We start from the raw sequence: 24,557 nt of genomic DNA on the forward strand, positions 1-24,557 counted from the left end.
TGTATACATAAAATAGCATTTTTAGGGTGGCGTTTATCGGGGGATTACTGTATAACAGATTGCTGCAGGTATCTCATCAAGCGAGAATGAATGGCATTACTAAAGCAAGAAACCAAATGATCACAATTCAACAAAACTCCTTTCACTGTAGCCATAACTGCACCTTAATCTCTCATACATCATCTTTACTGGAAGCATCAATATTAATGTGTTTTAGGCCATTTATCCTTGCATTACATCTTTCCTGTGGATTTGAAATGAAGGTAGGTTATGTGGGAAGAAGCAAAGCCAGCAGAGGCAATTTGATTGGCTAATCTTCTGCTGGGAAACCTTGAATCCTGGCATTCATGTGGATGTTACTTTGACATGTATCTTTACTTGAACATTATCACAGACCAAGTTACACCCATTTGGGCCAACAGGAGCAACATGGGAGGTGGTAGCTTAGTGGACATTGGAATCTGGATCAGAAGTTCAAATCCCAGCAACACCATGCTGCCACTGCTGAGTCCTTGAGCAAGGCTTCTAACCCTAACACAGCTGGATAAGAGTGTCTGCCAAATGTGGTCAATCTAATTCAGTATGACCTAATGACTGACATTTTCCCACAAGATGATATTTTTTCATCTCCAGGCACATCCAAACCATAAAGTTTTTTTAGGAACGGTTCAGTAAAAGTTCATGTTGGCTTATCCTCCAAATTCCACAGATTTCCAATCAAGAGTCTGAGGGATGTGCATGAGAACAAAGTTCTATCCGTGGAGGCCTCACCTGTAACCACAACTTATATGTCTTATAGGATCTGCTGCTATTGTGCCAGATATCACAGCAAACCTTCAGAGGTCTTGTGAAGTCCATGCCTTGATAAGTCAGGGCTGTATTGCTGACACAAGAGGAATTTCCTGAGGATGGTAGTCTAGTGGTCAACGCATTAGACTCTGGATCAGAAAGTCAAAAGTTCAAATCTCAACACCACCAAGCTGCCACTGTGGGCCCTTAAGCAAGGCCCTCAACTGCTTGGTTGAAAGTCACTCTAATTGTAAGTATCTAGTCACAAGGGCATCTCCAAAATGCTGCAAATATTATTTAATATACAATATTGATAATATTGAATAATATACTCAATATTCGGCAGGTGGATTTAATGTTATGTCTAACCTTGATACTAGGAAACATTTAATGTGTTACAAACATAAGTTGGCATCAGTGACCTATCAAATGTTTTTTTATCTACTGTATTAGCATAAAATGGCTAAACTTATTTTGATTATTACTATAACAGTGTAGGCTTTGAATTTCTGTGTACTCAGGACTCTGCTCAAAGTATGGTTCATCTCTGTACTGTGTAATATCAGTAATAAAACAAGCTCTTTGGCTGTAAATGAAGTACACGTTTGAGGCGGCGCTTCAGTCAGTCAGCATAACCCGCTATGACAGTTCTTCTTATCACTTCCCCAACATGATTAGATTCCCTGTTTTATCAGGACGTTTTGACGAGGCTTTGCCAAACTTGTTTCCAGGCATACGTTTGAAGTCGAATAATTTAGTCAGTAACAAAAGAAGCCACCGTGTGAACTGCATCAACTGGCATTTATTTTATTATTTATTTTGATGACATGTTGGAAGATGGATCTGTCAGTTGCTATGTTTGAAGCAGGGAATTAGAAATCACATGGCACGGCGTTGATTTACTCGGTTTACAGTCAATCGTTTAATACAAAACTATGTAACGCTGAGTGAAATTTGGCTCATTGTCTGCAGTAAAAGGTGTGCCACAGGTTTCGATCCTGTTTTTTGCATAATTCACAGATTTGATATTATGCAAGCAGTAAAAGCTTTTAAAAGCATGCTGTTATTGAAAATAACCAACATGCAGCCAGACATGAAATGAATATACAATAAGCAAACCAATGTGGATTATTTTCTGACATTTACAGCATTTGGCATTAATGTGTCTTGGTTATACAGATAAGCAATTGAGGTTCAAGGGTTTTTGTTCAAGCACCCAGAAGTGGTAGCTTGGTGGGATTGCAATCAGAAGTCCAAAATCTTATTCACTTTCTTGCCAAAGTCATATCCTCACATGAGTTTTCTTACCTCTGCCACTGATTTCAGCATGTCTGGTGGACGTATCATCACGGCTTCCTGCTCATCAGCTGAAACTTAAACCCAGCTAAACTGAACTGCTGGTCATCTGTGGTGATTTATCTCCAGGTCATGATTATATGATATCCTTACATAACTCTCTGATCTCCCATTCAGCCATCACTCACAACCTTAAGGTAACCATGGACAATCAACTGTCCTTTTCTTTACATATTGCAAATGTGACTCGCTCATGTCGGTTCCTTCTCAATAATATCAGAAGGATTCAGCCATTTTTAGGATACTCAGGCAGATTCAAAATACTGATGATTGCCTACAAATAAAAAAAACCCCAGCACCATGTTACCTCAGAACTCTTATTACTCCTCACACTGCCTCAGATCTTCTGACATTGTTTGACTGGTACACCTTCTCTCAGGGTAAGAGGTTGGTATGCATCATGACTCTTTTCTGTTCTGGCACCAAGGAGATGGAATGAACTTCCTCTTGATGTGCAAACAGCTGAGATACCGCATTTCTTTAAATGATGGGTAAAGACCTACCTCTTCCTGACACACTCCCCTTCTCCTGAACTAGGATCTATTTTCCCTATTTGTTTTATGTCTATGTATTTAAAAAAGCTATAATTCCTTCATACAGCTTTTTTTTTTTTTTTTTTTTTTTTTTAAAGCTATAATTCCTTCATACAGGTCCCCTGGTGGTCTAGTGGTTAGGATGTGGCACTCTCACAGCTGCGGCCCGGGTTTAATCCCCGGTCAGGGAACCAACCCCAGCCATTAGGGTTGCACAAACATTAGTGCCGGTCCCAAGCCCGGATAAATGGGGAGGGTTTCGTGAGGAAGGGCATCCAGCGTAAAAACATGTGCCAAATCGAACATGCGGATGGTCCGCTGTGCGACCCCTAAAGGGAGAAGCCGGAAGAAAGTTTATAATTTCTTCATAAAGAGATTTAGACTGACAGTATCCAGACCTTGCAATCTAGTGAACCAGTGTTGATTTTTTCATTGATAAAGACCTCTTAGCACTTTTGTACATTGCTCCGGAAAAGGGCGTCTGCTAAATGTCGTAAATCTTATCCACTTCCTATAGCACCACACATACTTGAACTTACATTGAAGTTACATAAGTGAATACTAATTTGTTAATTTTGTTCAATGAATATTTACAGACTGAATTCCTTTGGCGAAGCCGCCTTACTTGCACGTGAGCTGTTTCTATAAAAGCAACGATCATGTCAAGCCAAGTGGCGTTGTCATTTCAGCCATATATTGTTGGTACAGTATAAAGGATTGGTAAAGGATTGTAGTGCACTTGTTTAAACAACATTTAGTGCAACAACACAACACAGTAACAGTGTAACAAGGCAGCACTGAGCAGTACACAGAGCTCAATGTGTGTTAATGCAGATAAATTGTTCAGATTATACAATAATTATATAATAATGTCTGTACATTTAAATGCTTAATGATAATTTAGCAGCAGTTTATGTGAAAAAAAAAAAAACAGTACAGGTGTTTGTGTGTGTGTGTGTGTGTGTGTGTGTGTGTGTGTGTGTGTGTGTGTGTGTGTGTGTGTGTGTGTGTGTGTCAGTCCAGTTTGTTATTTTGGCGTATGATGGCTTAAGGAAAGAAACACAGCTACACAGCCTGCCTGTATCTGCTTGAATGCTTCAGTACCTCTTTCCAGATAGCAGGAGGGTGAAGAACATGTGTGAAGGATGTCTGCTGTGTGATGTATATGAGCTACCACATTTTTATTTAGTTTTTTTATTTAAATTGGTTAATTGGTTTAGGAATTGTATGCATACCTTCTGCACTAAGCACTGCTGAAATATTTCTATCTTGTCTTGCTGCCTCTGACTTCATTGTTCATCCAGATTTTCTGCTCTGTGCATTATTCTTTTTTTTTCTCTCACAAAACTGGCTCATCATGTAATTCTCTGGAAGCATCATCCAGATGGGAACACGAACATCACCACAATTACAAGCAAGGCCCAACAGTGCATGCACTTCCTGCGACAGCTTCATAAATTTCTCCTGTCACAGGCTCTGCTGGCCCAATTCCACACCGCCGTAATAGAATCAGTCATCACATCGTCTATTTCCTTCCGCTCGAACACTGCATGATCACGCTCTAAACAAAAAACTAAAAAAAAAGTGTGTGCTGAAGGTCCAGTGATCATCCAGGAGAAGTAAAAACTCCTTACATCCAGATCATTTTCTTCTTCAGTGCAAAACAAAATGCAAGTTGTATTATTTACGAGTGTATGAACTACAGAAAGAGAAGCAGTGGCACCACATGGCTTTAAGTTATAACTTAAAACAGAGGTCCTCAACCCTAGGCAATGATTTGTTACCAGAACATTCTGGGGGAGATGTGTATGGATTTTATAATGTGTCATTTATTGTGCATTTCGCTCTTTAACTTAATTTGCTTACAGTGTGATTTCATAAAACACCATGTCCACACTTGCGAGGAGGTAAGAAAAGACCAAGGGATGGTAATAATGGAGAGAGAAAAAGAGAGAGCTCAAATTAGCTCGCACATCAAATCAATTTTCTCCATTGAAAATACTTAAAATGCACTTAATCCGTTCATCCCTCAAAATACCACCCTTTTTATTAAATAAGGAAAATACATTTCTAAATCAAAAATATTGTAAAAAAAAACATAATCGAAAGAGTATGTAAAGATATAATAAGATTTTATACAGTGTACTTACCTTGGAGATGAGACAACTTAAGCTAACGAAGACTCTGGCGGAGGTGGAGGGTAGAGGAGATTGGTGGTGAAGGGTGGAAGACTCGTTTTTTTCTATCACTCCTGTACACTACGTATCCGCAAACTTGACATTTTTTACCTTTCCTTTTTTGCTTATCTCCTAGGTCAAGGTACCATTGTATATATATATATATATATACATGCAGTAAATGTAAAAAACATTTTAAACACCATCTTTAATACAATTTTTGAGAGACACATACAGTACAGACCAAAAGTTTGGACACACCTTCTCATTCAAAGAGTTTTCTTTATTTTCATGACTATGAAAATTGTAGAGTCACACTGAAGGCATCAAGGGCTATTTGACCAAGAAGGAGAGTGATGGGGTGCTGCGCCAGATGACCTGGCCTCCACAGTCACCGGACCTGAACCCAATTGAGATGGTTTAGGGGTGAGCTGGACCGCAGAGTGAAGGCAAAAGGGCCAACAAGTGCCAAGCATCTCTTGGGGAACTCCTTCAAGACTGTTGGAAGACCATTTCAGGTGACTACCTCTTGAAGCTCATCAAGAGAATGCCAAGAGTGTGCAAAGCAGTAATCAAAGCAAAAGGTGGCTACTTTGAAGAACCTAGAATATGACATTTTTCAGTTGTTTCACACTTTTTTGTTATGTATATAATTCCATATATAATTCCACGTGTTAATTCATAGTTTAATGCCTTCAGTGTGAATCTACAATTTTCATAGTCATGAAAATAAAGAAAACTCTTTGAATGAGAAGGTGTGTCCAAACTTTTGGTCTGTACTGTACATGTTCCACATACTTGTTTTTATTTATATGCAAGAAAATAGGTTATTTAACACCCGTTTTATACACTCTTAACATCAGTTCGTTTCTCCGAACGGAAATACTTTGCTCTGCTTTTTGTAAAACTAAAAGTGTTCTTCACTAGTTGGAGATTTCTTCCTGAACTTGCGATCCAGTTCATCCCAGAGCAGTTCAAAAGGGTTTAGGTGCAGTGCCTGGGATTTGTGTGCTTCAGACCTTTGTCTTGTTGGATTGTGAATTCGCTTCCAATTAGCCGGAAGCCAGAAGGAATTGCATGACTTTAAAGGTATCCATGCTGGTTCAGTTTTCCTTGAGGCAGTCTGCTGGTCTTCATTTTATATAAGTTCTTCTGTCAAATCTGTACCCACAGCTCAGTCATCAGTCATTCGCTGTTCAATTATTGTGTGTTTTCGACTTTTTATCTGGTTTGCTGCATATAAACAAAAGAAACATGAATGTGTTTTAAAATTGATCAGACTTAGGACACTAAGTGTTTCCAAACTTTTTACAAAGGTGCTTGGAGAACAAAGGGTTTAAGATCCCTGATTCGAAACATATACCTTTCACCATAGATTGCGCAACATTCAGTAGAAATATTATACACAAATCCAGTATTGACAGAGTAAAAAATAATTTTCTTTACTTTATTTAAGGAAGAATCTTTTCTTCACTGATTAGATCAGACAGCAAAGTAAGCACTTTCCTGAAGTTCTGCAAAACTGAAACAATAAAATGATCAGAATCTTTTGCACTTTACTGTATCCAAATCAACACCATAGAGTTATTGAAAAATAATCAACTTCATGATTGTAACAGTTGCATTGTTTCACTTCGGGTCAGAGTATTGCAGATCATTTTCCTCAGATTATTTTCCACTGTGTTTTATTACATATTAAAAGGGTCAAAATGGCTGAAATGGCAAATTTTTATTTTTTTTTATAAGCAAAGTATTTTATTTGACTTTTTTTTATTAGTTATTCATCTCATATTTTTGACATCTTTATCAATATACAGTGTCGTATCATTATGCAGAATTTGCTCTTTATGGCAGATCATGTTGCTGAGAGGTCAGTTATGGTAAAATATGCCATCATATAGTCAAAAAGTACACAATTTGTCAAATGTCAAAATAGATTTGTATTAAGATTAGTCTAGGCCTTGACATTTTCCAAGCTGACTCGTATTAGAACGTTATGAACACTATGACTGACTGACATTGCAGCTCGATGTATTTCTGATGACACGCCATTGCATGGATTAGGAAACAAAAGCAAGCTGTAAAAATTGATGCTTTAATCAGAATTCTATATATTTTTAATTTAGACTCGATATCACATCCCTGCTTATAGGATTTTAACAAATATAATAACACTATAATAAAACAGTAATGTATAATGGCTCTGCTCCTTATTTGCAACATATTTAATATTACAGAACTATTTTAAAACAAAGGGTCCCCAGATTTTCTGTGGGGGCCACCTCATTTTTCATTTCGTTAATAGTGGTCTGGGTCGGTCTGTAACTGAAAATGACATGGGTCAGAGCGACTACAAGTATTATTGTGGAGATTTTATGATAATGTATTTATTAAGCCTCCTAATGCTAGATTATTTTAGCATTACAAATAGGCTCTAGTTTGTGGACCCCTGATTTAATGTTTTTTTTTTTTTTTTTTTTTTACAGCAATGGGGCAAATAGCCCCCAAACCTCCAGCTGTACCTGCTTCTTTCTCCGACCACAAAGTTAGACGCTGACAATAGAATGTCTTTAAATGCAGTAGCATAATTTTTTTCCTGTACTTCAACTAGAAGAACCAAACTTGTTTTAGCATGACAATGCCCCTGTCCTAAAGCCAGCTCCATAAAGATATGGTTTACATGGGTTGGAAGGGTGTGAATGATCTTGAGTGTCCTGCTATAGAGGTCTGATCTCAACCTTTTTGACACATTTCGGAACGCTGACTGCTCCCCATGCCTCTTTACCCCGACATCAGACATATGAACCATTTTCCAGCGTCCACAAGATTGTGTCCATGTACAGTACTGTAGCGTATTTTCTTAATTACGCCTTTTTTCTAATTCTTGATTGTAACATTAAAATATGTGAACAGATTCACAGGAAGGGTGGGGGTGGGGTGGGGGGGTTGAGGACTTGTCCATGGTGCTGTAGGTTTTACTGTTGCTATTTGGTCAAACTCAAGGTCTTGTTGAGTTCTTATAAAACATAACACTAAGCAATTGCTGAAGCTTGTTTAATATCAGGCCAGCAAAGTGGAACATTTTTCTGCCTTGGCTTTTCTTTTTTTTTTTTTTTTTTTTTACATTATCAAAAATATTGCAAAAGTGTATTTTGTACACATTTTGAGCAGCATGCTAGTCCTGGCGAAAATGGCTTGAAGCGTGAAATTGCACTGTGTGTGTGTGTGTGTGTGTGTGGGGGGGGGGGGTTGCATCAGGTTTAAAACCTGTATTAATGTAACATCATATACATGCAACAAAGCAGAGCCGAAAAGACTTTCGATTTTCAGTGAGTTGCTGTGCTTTTTCCGTTACCTGAACTGTCGCTGTTGTCAGATTCTCTTTGGAGAATAGAAGCTATCTCTCTACTTCAAGAAAGGTCACCTGTCTGGACATTTCACAGCGAGATGTAATGCGTACATCACCTGCGTAATGCATAAAAAATGTGTAATGAAAAAAAAAAAAGGGGGAAATCACTTGTAATATAAGAGGAAGAAAAGCTTTAGGACTTGTTTTGAGAAAATAATTAACCACAGGGTTGTAAATTCAGTATCTCTGTTTAACATCAGGCCACTTCAATCTATAATACTGATTAAAATTTCCCAATGAACACAACACTGTTTTTATCCTTGTATAATTGGAAATTTTAAAGATATAAGGGCAAGACATGGTGATTTTACAGCAATAGACAAAGTTTGTTTTAACAATCTGTACTTAAAAAGTACTTTTCATTTACTAAAAGGTATACTACCCTACATTTTAATGTGTAATGTTTTACTTTTTACTTCACTACATTCCAGAAAAGCACCATTCTTCACTAATTTGCTGCAAAATGAGAAGCTGTGGTGTGACCACAAACTGGGGAGAGTGGAATAAGGGTTCTCTTACTGTGTGTCTTCAACTATAAAAAAATCTATAGAACTGTAGTGTACATTTGGTCGTGTTAATTAAATCGATTTCTCATAGATCAGCACTTTTACTTAGAGTATTCAAAGTGTTATTGAAGCACCATATCAGTAATACAGTACAACAATGGTGTACATTATCCATCCCTCTGTTTTTATAAAATGTATAATATATAATATATAATCTTTATTCAATTTGATAAAGTTCTGTAGAAAGAAAGAAAGAAAGAAAGAAAGAAAGAAAGAAAGAAAGAAAGAAAAAAAATGATTGTGAAACTTTGCATATAATAAACTATATTGATATACTGATATAATAATATTGATATAAAGTATGTATGTATGTATGTATGTATGTATGTATGTATGTATGTATGTATGTAAAGTTGCAAACTTTTCCAGATATGAACAAACCTTTACGTTGCAATGCAAACAAATTGCAGAAATATCTTACATGTCTGCCAGACATTGTCACATCAGTGCAACCTTTGCTACAAGCAGTTGTACAATGGTAAAGTGCTCAATCAAAGCTCAGGATGTCCAGAAGCAAGCAGAAAAACAAGAGTGATGTAGACTGGGCTGCTAAGAAGCGCAAAGCAATAACCAGGATTGGACAGAGACGAGACGTTGGTTGTTCTTACACCATAAATTGTTCAACCATCAGCATAAAAAAAACAAGGACAAAATCAAGGAACATGTGAGGTTGTGCAAATGAGGTCGAAAATAATATCGAGGTATCAATAATATTGAGGGTAAAAATAATTCATTCGCCATACTTTGGTGTTTGGTTTTTTTTATGTATTACATTGTATATTTGAGTTAAAGGTTTACAAACCTGACATTGTTGGAGTCACGAAGAAAGCGACCCTATTAGAGCGTGCTGTAACGGAGCTCGTTCGTAAGATGGAGGTTTAATATATAGTATGTAATATACATATTAATATACAGGTATACACCATTTATATACACTTAGTAATGCTGATATCCAATATGTTATATTGATAACATCATTCCATGAAAAATGTAGGACCTTAGGACACCAGAAAGAGCTGAGATGCTGGCTCTGAGATACTACATACTGTATGGTATATCAATATTATTTATTATATACATCAATATTACATACTGTATAGCTGTATATCAATAGTACATATTGTATATGTTGTATTATTACTTACTATATACAGATATACAGTATTTAATATTGATATATAGTCGGTAATATTGATATACAGTAAGTAGTATTTTAGAGCCAGCATCTCAGCTCTGCCTGGTGTGCTAATCTATTATGTTACTGGTGTTCTTACAGCTCAGCAGCCAGCTCTTGTCACGCAATATACACGTGACGAATCCCTGGGAGACGAGACTTAAGTCCTCCTGCTGATCAAAGTAAATTGCTGTGTTTAGTGGAGATCCCACAGGCATTCATCCTCGGCTGCATTATACAGCTTTCTGCAAGGTGTGATTCGTTTCTTTGTTGACTTCTAGGGCCTCGAAATTCTGAATTGCTTAATGTGTCTACTGTACATTTGCACAAAGTATAATATATAGATTTCTTTTATCTTGTCCTAAGTGTGTTAAGAAATACCTCATGACTGATTACCGAAATTTTAGCTAGAAATATTTGACAAATTTATAAGATATTACAGTTTGGAGAATGGAGCCACCAGGAAGGAGGAAAAGAGGAAGGCCAAGGAGAAGGTTTATGGATGTGGTGATGGAAGACATGCAGGTAGTTGGTTTGAAAGAAGCAGATGTAGAAAACAGGGGGGTATGGAGACGGATGATCCGCCGTGGCGACCCCTAATGGAAGAAGCCGAAAGAAAAAGAAGATAAGATATGACAGTTTGGATTTGTGATATTCAACAGCGACTTGTGAGCGAGCAGGATGACATTAATAACGGCATAGCCGCAAACAAAACAAAGTCATGATGCAATTAATGTTTATTGCAATTACAAAAGATGTGCTTTCAAACCAGCTGAAAATGTCAGCATTTTTTATACAAACAGCAATTTGATCTTTCGTATTTGTCTTTCTGTTGTTTTATTCCTACTGATGTAGGGCAGGAAGGCCAACAACGCCGAAACTATAACTTTTGCTAAACTTTATTTGTTATTGCATCTTATTTTCTGTTTTACATTTATATAAAGATTTACGGATTTTGGCAGACGTCTTTATCCAGAGCGACTTACCGTAATTTCCGGACTATTAAGCGCACCCATATATAAGCCGCACCCACTGAATTTGACAAAGATTTTTATTTTAAACATAAATAAGCCACACCTGTCTATAAGCCTGCGGCTTATAGACAGCCTACATTGAAACTGATGAACTTTACACAGGCTTTAACGATAAACAGTGTCTGTTACACGGTGTAACAGGTGAAATATGTTGCGCTTCCTTCAGGAGCATAGCGGTACTTTGGGAAAAGCCTGGCGCCGCATTTTTTGGCTATTACTGCATGTGTGGAGACCGAGGAATATGTCCTTATTATTTTCTGATGCTCATTTCTAAGTTTCTTTGACTAACCTGTAACGTTGTTGCCAAGAAAAATAAAAAAGCACGAGTTTTGGAAACCTGTCTGTGCTTATATGATTTCTGTTGTAACTGGAGTTAGCGAGCTCTCCCTTCACCCAGACTCAACGCGCTACAACGGCTTGATTCTAAACAGTAGCCGACCAAGAAAGTCATTGTTCACTGTCTTCCTCTTTCCTTTCACAACAATTTCTTTCGAGAGTTTATCTTTTGGCATGTTTAAAAAAAAAAATTTTCTCCCGATGCCGTGCAGCTCAGAACACAGGTGAGGTGCGTTTTTTCATTTCCTTTCGGAAATTTCATTGGTCTAATGTTATGGGGTTCAGTTTTTTGGCTTGAAGTTTGTGAAACCTAGAAAAACCCAAGAAAAATTCATAAATAAGCCGCTTCGTTGTTTAAGCCGCGGGGTTCAAAATGTGGGAAAAAAGTAGCGGCTTATAGTCCGAAAAATTCAGTACTTATATCTCATTTATACAACGAAGCAGCTATTGGATTAAGGGCCTTGCTCAGGGGCCCAGGAGTGGCAGCTTGGTATGGCTGGGATTTGAACTTTTCAACCTTTAGATACAAAGTCCAAAGCCATAAGCACTGAGGCGCCACCTTTCCTAATAACATTTGGTAGATAATCTATAAAGCTGTACAGTGGAACCTTGGAGCTTTCCGAATTTTCGCGACCTTTTGATACGCCCCTTCCAACCCAATAAAAACCCAAAGAACACTATACAAAATCGATTTAAATGAGTAAATAACACTTTTTCACTCCATAACACTTAATTATTAGACTATTTTAACAATACTTTATGTAAATTAACAGCAATTACAATGCTTAATTAAAAAAATAAAGTACAGGTACAGTAAAGTATGCAGTAGAGAAGTACAGTATAATAATACATAAAAAAATAGTTTTAAAGCATTTTTTTGAAAATTTTAATGAGATAAACCTTGATTAGAAATGTTAAAACTAGCGTTTTGAGCAGCTCGCGGTTGCTCACGAGCCGATCTGAATGAGAGTCGCCGGTCGGAATGAACGTCGCGAGCATGCGAGGTCGCGAGCGCTGAGGCTGCGAGCTCCGAGGTTCCACTGTAATTGTAATTTAAGCAATAATTTCAAAAACACTTTTTTAATACTTCAACCTTTGGACCAGCATCTTCAGCATATCATTTTTTGACAGAACCTAATGTAAAATATTATTATTACGTTTACAATCCATAATATATAAAAATCCCCAATCCTAAAGAAGATACGAAGTTCCTTTATAGTCTTGACTCACTTTTTTTAAAAGTTGTATCTTACAAAGAAGTCAAGACAAACTCAAGACAAAAAAAAATCTTGCTCCAATTTTGTAAGTTCTAATCTTATATACATAATAGAAATGAAGACATTAATAATAAGTATGAACTAATAACACATTTTCAGACAAATTCCCTTTCAAAAAGTTAAAAAATCTAAATGAAATAACAGGTTTTTAAGGTGGTTCACCTTCAGTTTGAGCCGTCTGTTCTTGTTGATTCACCTTTTTTTAAACATAGTTAGATAACAAATTATCTGAATTAATACAGCATTTAAATTAATACAGCATTTGTAAAAATATAGACTTTTAAAATAAATTTCATAATGACTTGAGGTGAGAATTTAGACAGGTAACAATACAGCACATTGCACTCAGAATATAATTAGCTGATCTAGTGGAGGAGCTTTTGACCGGCTCCCTGCTTCAAGTGTAATTGGCAGCATTATGAAATCAAATAAGTATGAAAAAAAAAAACAAAAAAAAAACAGGAAATGACTTTGCATAATGTTATAAGGAAGTGTAAATAAGTTCAGCTTACAATGTGAGACTGTGGGGTCAAGTACAGTGATTAGTGAATTACAGTGCAAAAAAGCAATTCAATTCATATGTGCTTTTTAAAAATCACATTCCACATTTAGGCCCCGATTTGCTATTATAATAACCTCAATTCTTCTAGGAAGATGTTCCACTAGATTTTGGAGTGTGATTATAGAGATTTAAATTCATTCAGCCTTAAGGCTGTTAGTAAAGACAGGTACTGATGTAGGTGAGGTGAGGAGGCCTGGGGTGCAGTCAGCGTTCAAATTTATCCCAAAGGTGTTCAATAGGGTTGAAGTCAGAGCTCTATAGCAGACCAATTAAGATCTTTCTCTCCAACCCCATGTAAACTTTATCTTCATAGTGCTGGTTTTGTGCACGAAGACATGATCATGTTGGAACAAGTTGGTGTGTGTGTGTGTGTGTATATATATATATACAGTACAGACCAAAAGTTTGGACACACCTTCTCATTCAAAGAGTTCACTTTATTTTCATGACTATGTAAATTGTAGAGTCACACTGAAGGCATCAAGGGCTATTTGACCAAGAAGGAGAGTGATGGGGTGCTGCGCCAGATGACCTGGCCTCCACAGTCACCGGACCTGAACCCAATCGAGATGGTTTAGGGGTGAGCTGGACCGCAGAGTAAAGGCAAAAGGGCCAACAAGTGCAAAGCATCTCTCGGGGAACTCCTTCAAGACTGTTGGAAGACCATTTCAGGTGACTACCTCTTGAAGCTCATCAAGAGAATGCCAAGAGTGTGCAAAGCAGTAATCAAAGCAAAAGGTGGCTACTTTGAAGAACCTAGAATATGACATTTTTCAGTTGTTTCACACTTTTTTGTTATGTATATAATTCCATATATAATTCCACACGTGTTCATTCATAGTTTTGATGCCTTCAGTGTGAATCTACAATTTTCATGACTATGTGTGTCCAAACTTTTGGTCTGTACTATATATATATATATATATAAGCTGTTTACTTCATCCATGCATCCATTTGTTTATTGTTTACTTTTTCTTAGGAAAAAAATAACATTGAAAAAAAAAAATTATAATAATAAATAAATAAATAAATAAATAAATAAATAAATAAATAATATATATTTATATTATATTTATTATATTTATTATTATTATTTTTATTATTATTATTATTATTATTATTATTATTATTATTATTATTATTATTATTATCTACAAATTCAACTTGACTCAACTTGACAGAACTTCTCAAAAAAATATGTTGAATTTCATCAGTACTGAAAAAAAAAAAAAAAATGCAACGTCACTAAAGTTTGATCCCAAATGAAGTTATTATTCTCTCAGATGAACATTTTTTGATGTGCAAATGTTTAAGAAAAACACCCTGAACTGCAGGAAAATGAAAGAGATTATTAGCTTGAATTATTAATACTGATATTTGAAGTGGAGAAATACTCATAAGAAAAGGAAAATCCTTTCAATGTATTATTAATTATTGAATCTAAAATGAATATGGCTTAAATATTAACCATAGTAATAATTTAATTTTTTAACAATAATGAAATACTAATCAAACTGTTCCTCTGTATGAATTAAAATATTTTGAAAGCATTGATCATTTTTAGACTGACAGTAATATGGGGAAAGTTAATTTTTATTTTCCTTTTTTGTCATATGAGATTGCATGATTTCTGATGCAGAATGATACACAAAAATGGAGCATAATCAAAAAACAACAGGTGAAAAAAAAAGAAAATAGACATAAAAATGTAGATAAACAAACACTGAAATAAAAACCTCATGCCGAAATTAAGCAATAATATGTGAAATATGTGATGAACTATGTGTAAATCATTAGCCATGTGATAACATCTGCTGAAAGCAAATTAAGCATGTGATAATCTACTATTAAATACCATAAATTTCATGTTATAATTTTCATGTTTTCATTAATTTTTTACCCGGTTTTACAAAATAGCAATGCACAAATAAAGCATGATGTACAGTACAGACCAAAAGTTTGGACACACCTTCTCATTCAAAGAGTTTTCTTTATTTTCATGACTATGAAAATTGTAGATTCACACTGAAGGCATCAAAACTATGAATGAACACTTGTGGAATTATATATGGAATTATATACATAACAAAAAAGTGTGAAACAACTGAAAAATGTCATATTCTAGGTTCTTCAAAGTAGCCACCTTTTGCTTTGATTACTGCTTTGCACACTCTTGGCATTCTCTTGATGAGCTTCAAGAGGTAGTCACCTGAAATGGTCTTCCAACAGTCTTGAAGGAGTTCCCCGAGAGATGCTTGGCACTTGTTGGCCCTTTTGCCTTCACTCTGCGGTCCAGCTCACCCCTAAACCATCTCGATTGGGTTCAGGTCGGGTGACTGTGGAGGCCAGGTCATCTGGCGCAGCACCCCATCACTCTCCTTCTTGGTCAAATAGCCCTTGATGCCTTCAGTGTGACTCTACAATTTTCATAGTCATGAAAATAAAGAAAACTCTTTGAATGAGAAGGTGTGTCCAAACTTTTGGTCTGTACTGTAAAGCCACATGAAATTTGAAGAAATGTGTAATGGAATCATAGGGAACAAGCAAATTAAGCACTTGATACCATGTGGACACAAATAAAGCATGTTATGCTTGCTTGATCTTTTTAATTTATTTTACTTACAACAAAAAGTGTGTAATTAAATCCATTTAAAAGCAAACTGAGGCTTGTGATGAAACCAATTTGGAATGAATGCAGTGTGTAATAAAATGATAGGAACAAAACAAAGCATGTGTTCGGAACGGCGTAAAGAGTTTGGGAAACATGGTAAAATCATAAATCAGTGCATGCGATAGAACAATGTACCATTTAAAGAAGCGTGTGAAGAAATCACATGAATATTAATGAGGCATGAGATATGTGTAGAACAATGCAAAGTGATAAAATCACATGGAAATGAATGAGGCATGGCGTTAAAATCATACGGAAATAATTTGAGCATTAAAAAAAATAGCACCAAATAAAAATGATTGAAGAATATAATGAAATCATTTGAAAAAGAAATGTGAGATGTGAAAATTCAATATAAGTAGAAATGTGATAAAAGCACATGAAAATGTAGGAAGCATGTGATAAAATCACATTCGCAATAATAAACATGAGGGGAAAAAAAACCATAATAGAAAAGTCATGAGAATGAAAGAAGCAGGTCATGAAATCATGTGGAAATGAATGAAACATGATAAAACTGATTTCGGCATAAAAAATCGTATGAAATGAATAGAAATGTGGTATATGATGAAATCAATTGAGAAAAAATTCAAGCGTGAGAATATCATATAAGCAGAAATGGAAAAAAAAATTGGAAAGCAATAAAACCACAAATTGAATGCTGCACAGTGTTGTGTTCGTTACTAAAAAATAGTAACTAGTTACAGTTACTCGTTACTTCATTCAAAAATTAACAGTTACTTTGTTGTTTACTTACACCAAAAAGTAATGCGTTACTGTTAAAAGTAACTTTTTAGTTACTTTTTTAAAGAACCTTCTTTAATGTTCCCGTTAATGCCCTTTTATGTGTTATGGTCTACAAACACAAAACTGACTTAAACACAAAGTCATTTTTAAACACTATTTTATTAAAGTCAGAGCAGCACAAACTGAATATATCACAAGGATTTCTGAAATAAATAACAAAACAAGCTGAATAATATATTCACAATCAAAAACTAAAGTGGCTTCTGCTGTTGTGTTGAGCTCTTAAACATGTTCCTTTCACAGCTGAAGTATGAAAACTATCCACAATGTAGAACAGAACACCGGGTTAGCTTCTAGCTTCTAGCTCCTCAGGCATGGAGGTCCTGGAGGAGCTTCAACAGATTGGAGTTGCTGTTTATCGCAGTAGATACGAGCTTCAAACCAGAAAGACACAGCTTACATTTGACTTAAAAGTTTTTGTCTTTATACTCAACTAAAGTGAAATAATGAGCATATTTCCACTTTGAGAAACTCGTCTTGCTCTCGCCTCGACTCGCCATTACTGCCGCACAGACCTGAATAAACGGAGACACGCCCACAGCGCGTCTTCTTCGTGTTTACAGTGGTTCATCCACCAGTCCTACAATGTGTCCTACTGTAAGCAGGTTAGACTGTAGGCTACACTTCAGCCCAAATTCATTCATTTATAATAGTAACGGGTTACGCACCATACGGTAACGAAGTTACTTTATTTTTAAAAGTAACGCATTACAGTATTAGTTACCGTCAAAAGTAACGCGTTACTGCCCAACACTGATGCTGCATGTGATAAAAATCATGTAAGCACCAGCAAACTCGAGAAAAAACACATGAAGATATTTAAAGTATGTCATAAATCGACATACAAATATAAGAAGCGTGTCATAATATCACGGGAGCAAGAATAAAGCATGTTGTCATCATGTTAAATCCAATAAAGCAGGTAATAAAATCACGTAGCAATGAATGAAAGATGTAATAAAACGTATTCGAGCGTAAAAAAATAAATGCATGAATAAAAGATGTAATGAAATCATAAAAAAAAAAAAAGATGAGACACGTGGAAATGAAAGCGTGTGACAATATCACATTAACAGAATGCAGAATTAAGCATGTGATCAATTTATGTGGGCACTGATGAATGTGAGAAAAAGCACATGAAGATATTGAAAAAAAACGTCATAAAATGATTTTTTTATGAAAAAAAAAAAAGACAGGTGAAAATAAAACAATGAAATAAAAACATGCTCTAAATTGGAAAAATATGTGAAATATTATAGACGAAGTGTCTACAAACCACAAGTTCGCATATTTGTACTGTACATCCTGTGGTTTCCTCATTTACTAACTTTTCTTTTATGTTAATTATTCTTGACTAAAAAATCCAGCACTGGAATGTGATGATGTGTAGCCCAGATAGAAAAAACTGTTCTTAGCTTCCTTAGCAGAAACATGTCTTCCGATCGATACGTGCCATCAGTCAGATAAGCTGAATTGGACGACTTGAGAATTGCCTTTAACTCTATTTGAAGTGTCTGGATCCATAAACTGTCTATTTTTTCTTTTTTTCCTCAGCAACTACACTCTTAAAGACATTGTTTTCTTTGCCAGGACCAAACATCATCATTTCCTAAATTCCTATAAATATTTTGAAGTCTAACTCTGAGAGTTTTTTGAGCTTTATGGGTCAAAAAGTCAAACGTCGCAACCAGACAGAATATTTTAGAAAATATATAGTAGAAATTAAAATCTATTTTATATCTTTAGATTGAAACATCTTATTTTTCATGATTGGGTTATTAAAGATTCTCAAAAGTTCAAGTTTATTTCAACCGTAATTTCCGGACTATCAAGCCACACCCACTGAATTTGACAAAGATTTTTATTTTGATAATAGATAAGCCGCACCTGTCTATAAGCCGCACCTGTCTATAAGCCGCACCTGTCTATAAGCCGCAGGTGAAATGAATGAACTTTACACAGGCTTTAATGAAAGACAGTGTCTGTTACACGGCTTGTATCTAAACAGTAGCCTACCAAGAAAGTCATTGTTCACTGTCTTCCTCCTTCCTTTCACAACTATTTCTCTCGAGAGTTTTTCTTTTGGCATCATCGTGCGTTTAAAATCACCATCGGTGAAGCTTTTCTCCCGATGCCGTGCAGCTCAGAACACAGGTGAAGTGTTTTTTCATGCCCGGTTGTTTTCAGCGTGACGAATGATTCACATTTCCTGTAGACAGTCCGAGTGAGCGGCAGGTCAAACATCAGAGAAACATCATCCATATTTATGATGTGGTGCGGCCCGATTCAGTGGGAGCGCATCTGATTTAATATAAAGAGTTTCATTGGTTCACCTGAACCCGTTCGCAATTTCATTGGTCTAATGGTTTGGGGCTCAGTTTTTTGTCTTGAAGTTTGTGAAACCGGGAAAAACCCAGGAAAAATCCATAAATTAGTCGCTTGTTTAAGCCACGGGGTTCAAAACGTGGGAAAAAAGTAGGGTTATAGTCTGGAAAATACGGTATATCGCTTTTCCCAATGGACATTGTCTAAAAGCAACTTTACAAAACCTAAGAATTAAAGGGAATGATGTCAAATAACCGTAACATAGGAGCCAAAAGGGGAACTCATCCTTATTTCGGTGATATTAAGAGTGCGATTCTAAAACAGCACAAAACCCTGGAGAGTGAGAACCAGCATGAGTAGCAGAGTGTGTGTGATTATGAGTAATGTTCTTTCTACAGTCTTATATTTATTCCTTCATATTTCTCAAAACATCAACAAAATAGTCACATGATCAGGGCTTTCATCAAGATCTTAAGAGGAAGGATCGTTGTCTCAGAAAGGATCCATTAAAGATGTAAATAAACAAACAAACAAACAAATAACACATACACTGTACGGTGCCTGTTGAAGGTCACCTACGGTAGTCTTTTATGGTTTTTGAGACACATGCATGTTCCTTTTGTTCATATGCAACAAACTTGATAAAAAGCAAAAACAAAAAACCCCAGACTTGCAGAGTGAGTGATTGAAAGAGACATCTGTGGACAGTTAAATCCAAGCTGGACATTTCTGGATTTAACAAAAGACAGAAAACTGGAGTTTTTGAGACTTATTTCAGGTGTCTGACATGGCTACCATTCCATACTTACCATAACCTCCTTACCAGTCATCCTAAACACAGGTATGACCAAACTTTTGATGTCACCCATATGAGGATGGGTTCCCCTTTGAGTCTGGTTCCTCTCAAGGTTTCTTCCTCATATCATCTAAGGGAGTTTATCCTTGCCACTGTCGCCACGGCTGCTCATCAGGGACAAACGCACACCATTCACCTTCACTGTTGTTTTCTGTAAAGCTGCTTTGAGACAATGTCTGTTGTGAAAAGCGCTATACAAATAAACTTGACTTGACTTGACTTGACTTGACAGGTTTTAAAAAAAAAAAAATCATAAATAATGTAATTATTCAAATATTAATTATTAATTTACATTTATTTCATAAACATAGTATTTAAATAGGAAGTGTAACACACTATTTTTGATACATTTTGGCAAAAAAAAAAAAAAATGAAATAACAAAGCTACATTTAAAATAGCATTTAATGTTAAAAATTAAATAAATCAATTTATGATGATAAACTTTCTTTCGGCTTCTCCCATTAGGGGGCGCCACAGCGGATCATCTGCATGTTTGATTTGGCACATGTTTTTACGCTGGATGCCCTTCCTAACGCAACTCTCCCCATTTATCCGGGCTTGGGACCGGCACTAAGAGTACACTGGCTTGTGCCCCCCTAATGGCTGGGTTATATGCTCATTATTTCACTTTAGTTGAGTATAAATACAAAAACTTTTAAGTCAAATGTAAGCTGTGTCTTTCTGGTTCGAAGCTCGTATCTACTGCGATAAACAGCAACTCCAATCTGTTGAAGCTGGGGTCGGTTCCCTGACCGTGGATCGAACCCGGGCCGCAGAGGTGAGAGCGCCGCATCCTAACCACTAGACCACTAGGAAACCCAAATTAATTTATAATGATGATTATTATTATTCATATATTCTATATTTGTAACAAACTACAAACAAAATGTAAAGAAATTAAGCTTCATGAAACGATTTGAAGTTTTTCAGTTATTAAGACCCTCTGATTTGTGTTCCAATGAACTTCCATGATGGAAACACACCATGATGCATTCGATCTCTAAACAGCAAATCAATTGGTTTTCCACGATCGACTCTCAGCCACCTCACAGAGCTTAGGCTCGATTGTCCTTTTTTGCGCTTCGCACTTTACCGAGCTCTGATATGACCTTTAACTCTGTGTCTCTGGCACAAATGATCACTGATTTGCATTGATTTCCTGATTTTGTGAAAATGTATGCAGCAGGTTACACTTCCAGAGCAACATCGTTCGACCATGTTCAGTTCAAAACCCATCACTTCTGAATAAATAAAATAATAATACACAAAAAACTATATTTTCTTTCCTGTATTTCATCTCAACTTCATTTAAAGAAGATTGCACCATCAAGAATGTGCTTATACTCAATATTGACATGGCTGTGCACACGAACCCAAGGGCAAGTGCTGTAGGTAATCACAGACAGTGATTGCTTTGGTACAACACTCCCATAACCAAGAAATTCATAATAAGTAAATGACATTTGGGACAAAATATGGACAATATGGACAAACGTGATGTTTATTAAGCCACATGCAGTTAATAGCACATTGGCTGTCTTGTTTACATTGATTTGTACATTTGTGGCATTTGGCAGATGCACTTACACAGAACAGCTTACAATTAGATAATTTTACATAACTGTAAGCAGCTAAGCATCAAAGGCCTTGCTCAGGGACCCAGCAATGGTAGTATAAGAACTCACAACCTACCTTTTAGTCAAAATGGACACTATATGAACAAAAGTATTGGGACATCTGACTTTCCATCCATATATAGGGTTAGGGTTCTTGCCCAAACTGTTACCACAAAGTTTTCTTTTTCCTTCCTTTCAAAATAGGAATCTTACTCCTGTTGCAGGATGTGCAACCATTAAACTATAGTTTATAGGGAATGGAAGATCTAGTGGCCTGCTATTGAGCTCTTATTGAAACTCTTAAAACCCTGAAAGCTCAAAGTCTATTGAACACCTTTGGGATTAATTAGAACACTGGCTGCACCCCAGGCCTCCTCACCCTACATCAGTACCTGCTTTTACTTACACCATTGTGATTGAATGAGAAGAAATCTCAAACAAATTTCTAAAAGTGTGAATGTTGAAATTGAAGCTCTGCTTTACATGCTTTGGAGGGGAAGATCTTGTGTGGCCTGCTATAGAGCTCTGATCTCATCCCTACTGAAAACTTTTGGGTTGAATGTGAACGCTGACTGCACCCCAGGCCTCCTCACCTACATCAGTATCTGCCTTTCATAACACCCTTGTGGCTGATGAACACAAAATATCCATAAGCACACTCCAATGTGATATATTAGACAGTACGAGTATATACCAAACTTATGACCAGGTGACCCAATACTTTTGGCAAAATAGTATGTTGTATATATATATATATATATATATATATACACACACACCGTATTTTTCGGACTATAATTTTTAACCCCGTGGCTTAAACCACGAAGCGGCTAATTTATGATTTTTACTGGGTTTTTCCCGGTTTCACAAACTTCAAGCCAAAAAACTGAACCCCATAACATTAGACCAGTGAAATTTCCAAACGGAAACGAAAAAACGCACCTCACCTGTGTTCTGAGCTGCACGGCATCGGGAGAAAAAACTTCCATCGGGTGATTTTAAACGCACGACGATGCCAAAAGATAAACTCCCGAGAGAAATAGTTGTGAAAGGAAGGAGCAAGACAGTGAACAATGACTTTCTTGGTCGGCTACTGTTTAGATACAAGCCGTTGTAACGTGTTGAGTCTGGGTGAAGGGAGAGCTCGCTAACTCCAGTTGCAACAGAAATCATATAAGCACAGACAGGTTTCCAAAACTCGTGCTTTTTTATTTTTCTTGGCAACAGCGTTATGGGTTAGTGAAAGAAACCTAGAAATCAGCATCAGAAAATAATAAGGACATATTCCTCAGTCTTACACACACGCAGTAATACCGGAGGAATGCAGTGGCAGGCTATTCCCAAAATACCGCTATGCTCCTAAAGGAGCCACAACATATTTCACTGTGTGTAACGTGTCTTTCGTTAAAGCCTGTGTAAAGTTCATTAGTGTAGACACAGGTGCGGCTTATTTATGTGTAAAATACAAATATTTGTAAAATTCAGTGGTGCGGCTTATATATGGGTGCGCTTCATAGTCTGGACATTACGGTATATATAGCGAAAGAGAGAGAGAGATAGAGATAAAAAGAAAGAGAGAGAGAGAGAGAGAGAGAGAGAGAGAGAGAGAGAGTTAGAGATTGAAATTCAAACATACATTTGTTTATTTTTAATGTCAATCTTTTAGATCTAACATTTTCAAAGGAAAGATATGTGGAGTCGTTGTTTTATTCGCTTTGAGTCAAATTCATTATGTTCGTCATTAGGAGGTTATATATAAAGAAAAGAACTGGCAAAATGATGCAGCTGCAATGCTATCATTTATTTAAAATATACTGTAAAATCACAAAAAAACAAAAAAAACATGATTGAACTGAAAAATTTAAAGCCCTGGAAAAGGCCAGGCGACGAGCAAACAGAGTGGACGAGGAAAAACCACAACCACAAAGCCGAAGAATAAAGAATGAGATCATTAGCCTGAAATCAAACACAAGAACAAAGGCTTGGCATGTCAGGTAGAGTTATATTTAGCAATACTTTGGGTTTCAAGTGTGTGTTTTGAGGGTTTATTTATGGGATGAGTGCATGATTGGATCCAGGTGCATGTGTGTGTGTAGACAGATGTCAAGTGAGCTTGAATGTCAGATTGAAGACGTGCGATTTTAGCATTACCGCTGAACCGATCCTAATATTACTGTTGGAACTATTTTATTGCTAATTTTAAATCAATGCTAACTTTATTCCTAGACTCCTGAAAATATTCCATCATTACTCTTGGGCAGATTCTTGGACCATCTCTAGAGTTACACTTAGACCACTTCCAGTGTTACTTTTGAACAGATTCTTCAAAAATTAAACTTTTTTAGATACTTTACCATTTTATTAAGAACAATTTTATTAATATGATGATAAATGAGAAGGATTATATATTTTTTTTAAATCCTCTTATTATGAAGGTTTACCCAGAGAAATGAAGATTAAGGTTCAAATTAAGGACAGGTTTAGCATTTATACTTTTTCGTAGAATGTGTTAATACATTCATATAAAATTGATTCAAATCACAATACAAAATTAATTGGATATAAGTTTATATCAGTTGTTATGTAGGTGCTTGTCATCGGATATCGGATACATAATTGTGTATATTAATTTTTTAACTAGATGTAAACAAGCAAAAGTAGGACTTTATATTCAAGGCCCTGGATCCGATTTGTTGCTTTTATCAACATGATGATAGAAAGCCGGATTGACCAATAATCAAGTGTGACTATATAAACAATGACATGACCTGGTGATTTGCAGACTAGTCTTGTGGCTATTGGACACTAAAACTGGTGTTTATTGGGTTTCCCTTACAGTATACAGTATAACAAGTTCCTGTGAGTTCATAAAACACTTTTTGACATATTATTGTACCAGGAGGGTCTATAAATAGATTTTTTTTAAAAAAGGTTTGGAGAAAACAGACCTGCCTGCACGGTTCCTCAAAATAGTGTAACATTTCTGAGGTTTGTTTTATTGCTACTTTCTCTGGCCTTTGTGTTATAAAACTTCAATCTGTTGCAGCAACACTTTGCTAAAATTCGAG

General features: G+C 36.2%; 1 long non-coding RNA gene across 1 annotated transcript in view; it reads left to right on the top strand.

Moving 5' to 3' along the window:
- The window catches only part of LOC310722765, a 239,657-nt gene extending 228,329 nt beyond the window's left edge, over positions 1–11,328 (top strand). Inside the window, exon 2 of the long non-coding RNA XR_014532485.1 lies at positions 11,111–11,328. This is a non-coding gene — a long non-coding RNA (uncharacterized lncRNA). The remainder of the gene's footprint in view (positions 1–11,110) is intronic.
- The last annotated feature ends 13,229 nt before the right edge of the window (positions 11,329–24,557 follow it).

Source organism: Silurus aristotelis (genome assembly GCF_946808225.1).
Source record: "Silurus aristotelis genome assembly, chromosome: 29".
NCBI classification, from domain to species: Eukaryota; Metazoa; Chordata; class Actinopteri; order Siluriformes; family Siluridae; genus Silurus; species Silurus aristotelis.